The sequence below is a fragment of the Crocodylus siamensis genome, chromosome 5 (genome assembly GCF_052110815.1).
Source record: "Crocodylus siamensis isolate JL-2025a chromosome 5, ASM5211081v1, whole genome shotgun sequence".
In the NCBI taxonomy this organism is placed as follows: Eukaryota; Metazoa; Chordata; order Crocodylia; family Crocodylidae; genus Crocodylus; species Crocodylus siamensis.
Genome location: NC_143399.1, coordinates 49,156,378 through 49,167,025, shown reverse-complemented (window position 1 = coordinate 49,167,025; position 10,648 = coordinate 49,156,378).

Genomic DNA, 10,648 nt, shown 5'->3' with positions numbered 1-10,648 from the left:
AACAGATAGCTGTGCTTCTAGTCTGTCACAGCGCCTGGCTTCTTTCTGCCCTTTTGTGTGGACCCCAGGGCCAGCCTACTCTGCATCTCATTCTTCCATTTAGGCAGCTCTTCACTACCAAGACCTAGTCAACAGAAGAGGGTTGCTGTAAGTTAGGCTTAGTAGGCCTACTTCAGTTGTGAGCTCAACAGCGGGGAACTGTTACAATCACCTGTAACCATATGTGACCTGGGTGGTACTCAGCGATGTAATCCCTCTTCAAATGAAGGGATGTTAGTGGGTGCAGGTATAGCTGCTCGGTTGTGCGCAACTCTCCTTCTTTCCCTACAGAGCAGAGCCAGGACATGTGTTGAGTCTTAACTATATACACATTTAATAAGATATAAAGGTTATAATATTAACATATGTATATACATATACACAAAATATAGGAACTATATACAGTATATATTTATGTGTGTGTGTGTGTGTGTAATATATATATTATATATATACATCTGTGTATATATATTTATCTGTGCAAATATACTCTACTACCCCTTAACCCACTCTTAGGCTGATCCTGTGAGAGCCCTCTGGATTAGATGGCAGGCCTCACCTCCCCTCTCAGCGCCTTCTAGGCTTGAGGGGGAGAGTCCCTAAGAATATCCCTGGGGATGGTGTAGCAGAGGAATAATACTCTAAAGCTGGCAGGTGAGTGATTAAGTATTCAAAACAGGGATTTCATCAAACATTAGGCATTCCTATACACGAATAAGATGCAAGCTTACAAAGCGTGAGGTGCAGGGCCAGAGAAATTGAAGGAGGCAGCAAGATGCACTGATGCAGTGTTGGTACCTTGGGAAAATGGCCCCTCAGGTGAGGAAAAGGGGAAATAGGAGCACCCTGATATCTCAGCTGCACCCTTTAATGTTATTTAAATAACCATGTTGGTTGGGGCCCTAATCTGTTAAACCCCCCCTTTTTTTTCTCCCAGATGATTCCTGGCTACTTGCTACCAAGGGGAGAGCCCTCCTCCCTATGGAAATCCTCTTCTTGGGCAACTTACAACTCCCGGGACCCGCTGAGGCTGTCCTCATCTGCCTGGTGGAGAGTCTTCTCCCTCTGTAGAGGCTCAGTTGCTTCATGGGGTTCTCCCCCTGGTCAGCCTGCTTGCAGCCCTGTGCACTGTTGTGTGCACTGATGGCTTGCTCTCAGCCTGGAGCAATCTATGATGTCTGTCACCTCTGCCCCCATGCAGGAGGGTTGGAGACCCAAGCAACCCTGTGCCACTCCGGGGTCCCGGCCCATTGCAGGACCCTCCATGCACTGATCCATGCACTACTTGCCCTACCTTGTACAGAGGTCGGAGACCCAAGCTGCCACGTGCAGTGCTGGGATCTTGCAACACTCCCAGATCCTCTGTGCGCCTCACCTTGTGCAGGGATTGGAGACCTGAACTGCCATGTGTAGCGCTGGGGTCTCGGTCTGCTCCTGGATCTCTGCGCACTGACCTGTGCGCCATTTGCCCTGCCTCATGCCGGGGTTGGAGACCCGAGCTGCCACATGCAGTGCCAGGTCTTGGCCCATTCCTGGGCCCTCTATGCACTGATCCATGGACTGCTTGCCCTGCCTTGTGCAGGGGTTGGAAACTTGAGCTACAATGTGCCATGCCAGGTCTCGGCCCACTCCCGGGCCCTCTGTGCACCAATCTGTGCACCATCACCTGCGCTCCCTTCATGGCGGGGCTGGGGATGCAGCTTCGTGCTGCTCCCTGTCCGATGCAGCATCTTTCGGGTGCTTCTGGGGTAACTGCTTCACCCTGCTGTCAGCTCAGCCAGCTCTTCGCAGCCCTCTTTGCCATCTCTTGTCAAAGCTGCCCGTGTGCCGGGCACGCTGTCTTTTTATCCTCGCTGGAGGCTTTGCCCCCAGATTGAAAATGGACCAATCAGGGAGAGGCAGAGTTAGTCCCCTCTCTGCTCCGTTTCTTCGCCTTGCCCCTGGGTAGGGGTGGGGCAAGGCTCTCCCCTTCCATCGCCTGATTGGTGGGGAGGGAAAATGCTCCCACCAGTCACTTTAAACCAGTTCAAAAACTGGCGTGCCAGGCTGCCTCTGGCAAGCCCACCACACACAAATCTTGCTGGAAAGGTGGAAAAAGAGAGATGAGGGGATTGAGCTATTCCAAACAAAAATGCTTGTTCCATACAAAAATGCCTGGTAAACAAAAGGGCTAGGGACAGACATTCAAAAAGTCTGAGCCTGAATTGAGTCAATCTTTGTAGGTTAGTCTAACCTGACTGGACTAAATCAGTTTTGTAACCAGACAGACATCCCAGAAGTGCAGGCACATGTCTGCAGTGACTCAGGCTAGAAGCTGGAGGACACTAGAGCAGCCCTCCCTTCTCCAGGGCTGAGGTGAGGGGGATGTGGCCAGGTCCTGCCAGGACACTGTGGTTAGGGAGGGCCCCCCCCCTTGATAACAGAGCATTTATCAGCTCTGTCATCAGCATTTAACACCCCATCAGAAAACAAAGCCTTGATCATTACAAGCTCTTTTTTAAACAGCTTTTTTCCAAAGGAAGGAATGCAGGGACATTACCATCTGAGCTGTTGATTACCTCCAAAAAAACCCTAAGCGGACACTGTCCTATCTGCGTTACACAGCATTAGCTAGCACACCACATGCTGGCTCCAGTGTGTGCTGTGGGAGAGAGGAGGAAAGGATCTCTGCTTAAGCAGCGCATGGTGAGATGGGAGGGAGGGCAGCACAGGGAAGCCAGCAGACCCTGCTGAACCTGCAAGTCTCTGCCAGAGCTCTGGCTAGGGAGCAGAGGGGAGGGGCCAGCTTTGCTGTGAAGCAGAGAGCCCCATCCAGCCCAGAGCGCATGCTGGGATGCTGGGGGTGTCTGGTTTAGTTTAAACCAGAAAAGGGTCTGGGACAGCAATTGCATAAACTGGTTAGACCCAAATCAGTTAAGTCTGATACTACATTCAACCAGGTTTATCTCAAACTAGTTTCAGCCATTTTCAAACTGGTTTATGTACACTGAACATCTGTTCTGTTACAGGTTTAAATCAGTTTCTCATCACTTAAACTGATTTATGTGTAATGTCTGTCCCTAGCCAAGAATTGTGAAATTGCCAATCAGTGGACAAAATTTGTTTGCACAAGTTAGGCTTTATTGGTGAACAGAATAATGTGAGCATAAATTATTCCATCCTTCCTCCTTTGTGGGGGGTCCTTAAAAAAGAAGACTGAGGTGAAGTAGCAGTGACTGGCTGAAGGATTCCTGCAGTAGAAGAAAAGGCCATCTGCTGCTTCATGCCAGGGACACCTTCCATTTTTTCATAAGCTTGAGAATTGCCATATCATTATAACAATCAGACATCAACACACCATTGAGGTGTCTGAACAGTTAGGATCCCAGGCTGCTCTGTCCATGTAATCCCTGTCATAAATGTATCAAACTCCATCTTAAAAGCCACTTAGGTTTCTTGCCTCCACTACTCCCACTGGAGGATTATTTCAGAACCTAATTGCTCTAATCGTTAGAGCCATCCTTCTAATTTCCAGCTTAAATGAATAAATTACCTTCTTGTGCCCCATTTCCTCTTGTCCCAATACTGTCCTTTAACTTAAATAGTTCTTTTCCTGTTGTGTTGTTTAGTTTATCCCAATGTAGCCATACCTCCTCTCAACTCTTTGTTTTCCTAGACTAAACAAGCCAAGCTTTTCTGGTCTTCTCTCACAGAATAGGTTCTCCACACCCAAGTGCTTCTTTGTGCCTGTTACAGTTGAGTTCATCTTTTTTAAACAGGGGTAACCAGAACGCTACGTGGTATCCCAGATGTCTTGTACAATGAAACTAATACTTCCCGTTCTCTACTGGAAATACCTCTTGTGATGCATCTTTTGATTGAGCTAGGCTTTTTTTTAGAGCTGTATCACACTGGTAGCACATAGTTATCCCATGGTTGACTAGTACTTCCAAATGCTTTTCTTCCTCAGTCTCAGTTTATAGCAACAGTTTTTACTATTAGTCCCCAAGAGCATGCCCTCACATTCAGTGCTGTTGAATTATATCCCTTAACTATAGCTACAGTCCTCAAGGTCACCCAGTTCCTTCTGTGCAATATTCCAATCCTTCTCTGTATTGACAATGCCTCTCAATTTGCTGTTTTTGGCAAATTTTATCAGTAACATCCTAGTTTTTGTGTCCATATGAAAATATTAAGTAAGACCGGTCCCGAGACTGATCCTTGAGAAACTCCATTAAGAACTTCCCACCAGCCTTGTACGTCTTTCATCACTACATTTTGGTGGAGTTCTCAAGGTCCTAAGTCAGCAAGATGTCCAAGTACAATTCCAATTGTGGACCCTCTTAAGTGAGGACTGCCATCTAGACCAGCATGCCAGGGATTGAATCAGGATCTTTACTGCTACAACTTTAGCTAAAGAGTTAAACTTTCCTGGGTGGTGCTTAAACAGACTCATATGGCCCATGGATTTGGCCCAGAGGCAGAACTGCAATACCCTGTCACAAGCAGCTTCCGTGAGCCAATGGACGGTCCATCTGCAATGAACAGAACCACACATAGGCTTAAAGTTGGCACCTGAGTACCTGTTTTATGTCATGTCTGTAATGCATGCAATAACCATGAAAATGGTCCAGGTATGCATCACTTTGAAACTGGGTACTGTTTAAGATTATGATTAAGTGGCCAGCAGCCTTAGCTTTACTGGCTATTAAATTGGTCTCAAAAGCATGCTGTTAGTGTTGTCTGCAGCTCAGCATAGGCCTGCAGCCCCACCTGGGCATTGCTAATCAGCCAATGGCATGAAAAGACAGGCTGCTTTGCCATGGGAGTGTGGATGCTATGGCTCACTTGAGGACTCCATGGCTGGGAGACTTTAACAAGATCAATACCACCTATGGAAAAGATTACATGCTGTACTAGGCAGCAAACAGACCATTTCTTCTGGATTTGGAAGCCATTTATAGAATCTATTAGAGATGGTAAGGAAATATTCAGTGTGTATTATACGCACAGCACAGGCTTCCAGATTTGGTTTTTGCAGTGCATGAAATAATAGAATTAAAAGCAAAATAAATTGGGAAATTATATGTCAGCCTCCCCTCCATACCCATCACTAATAGCAGCATGAAGGGATCGCTATTCAAGTAGGACTCTGTTTCCAGAGGGGTGAGTCCCTTTAAAATATTGCTTCCTGCGTCTGTCATCCTCAGCATAATCTGCCACTTTCAGACCATTTAGTTAGCAGGATTGTTACATCATAGTGTGGGCCTGAGCCAGCTTTATCAGCTGAGACTGGCTTCTGGGGTGGTGACCCCTTCCCCTTCCAGCACTAGGGATCTGGGCTGGCTAGTTTGACCTTTGGATGTCAGGGAAGGAGGGGAAGATCATGCAATTACTTTGCTTGGCTGAAGTGGGTTGGATTCACACCTCTGATGACATACCCATCCCTTTTTCCTTAGGGGTCTGTGGCAGTGCACTTGTAGTACCTGCCATTGTAAGGGTTGAGTCAGGCAGTCAGCAGGTGCCTGATGGTGGTGGCCATTTTAAAACACAGGTAAACTATATAAACACAGTAGTTTGCTGCTGGCAGCCAGGCAGAGACATTGCTAAATGAATAAATAAACTGGTTAGAAACTTAAAGGTAACTGGTCTTGGTAAGAAAACTGGGTGAGTGCCCTGCTTTCAGAGCCCCTGGGTCATGCTAGTTCTGCCACTCTTCTCTACCTCCACCCACTGCCAGAGTTGGAGGGAGAATAAATGGAGACTGACTGGCTCGGCAGGTAGGCTTTTGTCTCTGTAGATAGGTGGCTCTTGCAAGGGTGTGAAATCAAGGAATAAGGGGTGGGGGAAGGAAGGAAGAGAGCCCCACACAATTAAGAAGCTGTTCCAATAGCTAGTTTGGGGAGAGGATGCTGATGAATTGTCTGAGTGCAGCTCCACGCCATCTCTTCAGGCCTTCTGTCTGTGGGATGGAGCCTGCTTTCCCAGGCACAGGGTTGGACTGAATTTGGGCAGTGTTTTGTTGTGGCTTTTTTTTTTTTGGTCTAGTGCAGTGTTATCTAGATTCAGGCAGCCATCCAGAGGCACCACACAAACACCTACATATAAACCCTAAGATTTCAAATAAGAATCTATGAAGTCAAAGACATGTTGGGTTCTTTGCAGCAGAAGAATTGCCCTTTTACATTTCTGTAGTCGAGAAGCAAGTGAAAGCTTAGAGCCTATATTTCCTGAGGGCTGCCTTGAGTCTAAAAAGTCTATTATTGTTTGATGGGAGAAGAGAAACTCACAGCTGGAAAAAGAAAACTGCTGTGGAGATGAGGCTGGATGTGGGGGTGAGGAATACACTGGGTGAAATCTTGGTTTCAGGGAAGTCTGAGACAACTGGAGTTCAATAGAGCTGGGATTTCTTACTTGGAGGGCAGGAGGAGATGGGAGGGGATAAGGATTAATGGAGGGCTCTAACTGAGCTAGCTAGCTAGCTAATAAATAATAGTTTCATAGTTGGTAGGGTCAGAAGAGACCTAAGCAGATCATCTAGTCTGACTCCCTGCCATGGGCAGGAAAGGATGCTGGGGTCAAATGACCCCAGCTAGGTGACTGTCTAGCCTTCTTTTGAAGGAGTAGGAGTGAGCACCCAGGGTAGGGGTGAGCACCACTTCCCTTGGAAGTTGGCTGCAGCTCCTAGCTGCCCTGACTGTGTAGTGCCTCCTGATGTCCAGCCTGAATCTACTCTCAGTCAACTTATGGCCATTGTTCCTTGTTACCCCCGGTTGTGCTCGGGGGAACAGGGACTCTCCCATTGCCTGCTGGTCCCCCTTGGCAAGCTTATAGGTGGCCACCAGATCCCCTCTCAGCCTTCTCTTGTGGAGGCTGAACAGGTTCAGGTCCTGTAGCCTCTCTCCTCATCAGGCCTACCTTGCTGCCCCCTGATCATGCAGGTAGCCCTCCCCTGGACCCACTCGATGCTGTCCACATCCCTCCTGAAGTGCGGCACCTAGAACTGGACACAGTACTCCACCTGCAGCCTGACCAATGTCACATAGAGGGGGAGGATCACCTCCTTGGTCCTGCTCGTGATGCATCTATGGATGCATGACAAGGTGTGGTTGGCCTTCCTGACCACGTCCTCACATTGGCGGCCCATGTTCATCTTGGAATCAATAATGACTCCAAGATCCTTTTCTGCCTCTGTACTGACAAGAAAGGAGTTCCCCAGCCTGTAGGTATGCTGCTGGTTCTCCCCCCCCAGGTGCATCACCTTGCACTTGTCAATGTTGAATCCCATCCTGTTCTCATCTGCTCACCTCTGTAACCTGTCATAGCCTATTCCTCTCTTCTAGTGTGCTCACTTCTCCCCACATCTTAGTGTCATCTGTGAACTTGAACAAAGTGCTTTTCACCCCCTCGTCCAAATTGCCAATGAAGATATTGAACAGTGTGGGTCCGAGGACCAAGCCCTGGGGAACCCCACTGCCCACATCCCTCCAGGTCGAAAATGACTCATCCACCACCACTCTGGGTGTGGCCCTCCAGCCAATTTGCGTCCCATCTGACTGTGTAGACGTTGACACCACAGACACCTAATTTTTTAATGAGCATGGGGTGAGAGACAGTGTCAAAGGCCTTCCTAAAGTCAAGGAAGACTATGTCTACCATGACACCTGCATCCAAGGCTTTTGTGACCTGGTCATAGGAGGCCACCAGGTTGGTCTGACACGGCCTGCCTCTAATGAACTTGTGTTAATTGCCCCTAAGTATAATCTCCCCTGCTGGCCCCTTTGCAGATGTATTCCTGGATAATTTTCTCAAAGAGTTTCCCCAGGACTGAGGTAAGACTAACAGTCCTATAGTTTCCTGGGTCTCTTTCCTCCCTTTTTTGAAAATAGGGACCACATTGGCCCTTATCCAGTTGTACATTGGCCCTTTTCCAGTCATAATGATGATGAGGTGTGCCCAGGTTGTGGCTCCACAATTAAGGCAGAGTTGAACCTTGCACTTAAAACAGGAATTGATCCTCTTAAATTGTTGATAAAGAAGTAGAAACTGGTGTGAGAATTGGGGTGTAAATGTTCTGCATGGGGCTGAGTGCTGGTAGCTTAATAATTAATGAGTCACTTTCTGGCCCCTCTTCTACCTCTTTCTCCACCACATTTGGAAGGAGAGCATATTAGGGCTTTGTCACACAGCAACCTTAGAACATGGTTTGCTTAGATCATAGTTTCTTAACCTGTGGTACATATACCCCTGGGGGTACATGAGACACATGCAGCGGGTACACAGGTACCCCAACACTCTCTCACCCTCTTTTCCTCTCTCTCTTGCCCTCTATTCCTCTCAAAACCATGGCAAAAATGTTGGTGTTCAGCCCTCCTAGCTTTAGCCTACATCACCTCTAGCCCAGGTACATACTTGAGTTGGGCACCCCTGTGACGGCCAGAACCAGAGGGATTAATAAACAATAAATATGTGCTTCTTAGAGGCAATTGGTATTTTGTCTAAACAGGTAATATTAGTTAATATAAACCTTGTAAGTTTGTAAACCGCAAATGTAACTTGTCTGTCATAAGTTTAACCAAAATGATAAAATTAAGTGTTTGTGGAACTGACCGGGCCCCATAGGCAAAGCTGTAGCTGCAAGGTTAGCTGACCTAATGGTTTCTGCTCAGGGTTCAGCTTTAACAATAAAAAACTGGATCCAACTGCCTGGCACACGCAACACATTCCTGGAAAGCACGTCCCAAGAAAGCATATTCAAAGAAAACCTAAAAGGGGTTGGGGCTTAGGCGGAGCAATGCCAACTTCAGACCTAAAGGTACTGCATTGTAATTTGCTTAATGGATAAACCTGAGTCTAGGTAGTAACCTTTTATGATAATTTTTAACACCTTTCAATCCCATGGGGTAACAGCTATAGGGCAAGATTATGAGTGGCTCTAAAACCAAAGGATTAGCATAACACTAGGTATAAAAAGCATGTGCATCAGGTGACCAGCGGGAAGGAGGGAACAGAACGGTCATTTCTGTTTCACGCCCAGACCCCAGACTGCTGGTGTGAGTGAGGATTGGATCCTGATCAAGGGACCTTCCCCAGTAATCCCTCTGACAGCGTCGACTGGGGACGCCTGACTTTGCTGGAATTACTTGACATGTACCTAGTCATCGAGGGACTATCGGTAAGTTGCCAACCCATGTCTGTCTATCTGTTGCTTTGAACAGCCCAGTGGCTAATACCCTTGCAGTGCCCAGTTGGCCTGTGACAGAATTGATCTATCTATCTGTTGTTATCATCTGTTGTTATTATCTACTATTAACAATTTAATACTGCATTATCTGCTTATCGCATTTATCTTTCTGTTAACTGTTGTGTGTATGTAAGCTATAATAAATTTGCCTTTACTTCACTCCCATCTTTGCCTCCTCAATCTGAAACTGAACCAAACAGCCCAGTTGGCCTGTGATAGAATTGATACACTCACAGTGCCCAGCTGGCCTGTAACACACTCTGGGTATAAAAGGTGGCAACCCTATCCATACCAAATCAGACATTTGTCGTATCACGGCCTTACATACACAGTCCTTCTTCCAACATATGGCACACATTAGTCTGTAAATATAATATCCCCTGGAAAATTAAGTGTTGGGGTACTTGATAAAATTTTCAGAAGTTAGGGGGTACTTGCTACTTAAAAGGTTGAGAAACACTGGTTTAGATCATAGTAAGCATTACTGTGCGATAATAAAAGTTAGAGCATGTTCTGAGCAAGGCAACATTTAATACCATCTCTAACATTATCTCCAGCTCCCCGATTGCCCTTCCTAGTCTGGGAACCACACTGGAGCTGGTTTAAGACCCCAAACCCACATTTGCAGTTTGTAAAACTCATGTTTGCACCACACCAGAGCTAGTACAAGACTGGTGCAGTCCTCAGGCTAAGACTGATGAGCACCACCCCAGGGCCAGTTGAGACTGGGCTGGAACTGACACACAGATGATTGTGGGCCCCAGCCCCAGGGCTGCAAATTGCTTGTATTATTTCTATGGAGCAGCTGGATGTTAGCAGAACATGGGCAGCTTGACACAATCTAGAGAAAGTCTTAACTTTGGTACTTAGCATGTGTTTTACTGCTTGGATGTGTGGATACTGGCTTTTTAAGTGCAGGTAGGACATCCTAGGTGTAATATGCAATGTAGCCCTTAAACTGTAACATCCTAGGGGGGCCTGGAGGACCCAACTGAGATCAAGGCCCCCCATGTGCTAGGTGCTGTACAAGCGTATAGTAAAAAACAGGCCTTGGTCCAAGAGGATTCATTCTGGACAGAGGAGAGAGAGAAAGGATAAATGAACTGCCTCTGATCATGCAGCTGGTCCATATCAGAGCTGAAAATAGCACCTAGGGGTCCTATGTCTGCCTTCAGTACTGGATACACAAGACTGTACTGCCCCTTCCAGAAACAGATTCCAGGCTGTCCTTCCTTCTGCCACTGCTGGGGAGATACAGACAGGGGCTCTGATCCAGCAAGATTTTGCAAACTGCTCATCCCACAGGAGAAGTTAATTGGATTTGTAGCTTGGGTGGGTGCTATGTACTCCCCCTACCCCTCTTCCCTTCCCACAGTGCAGCAAACT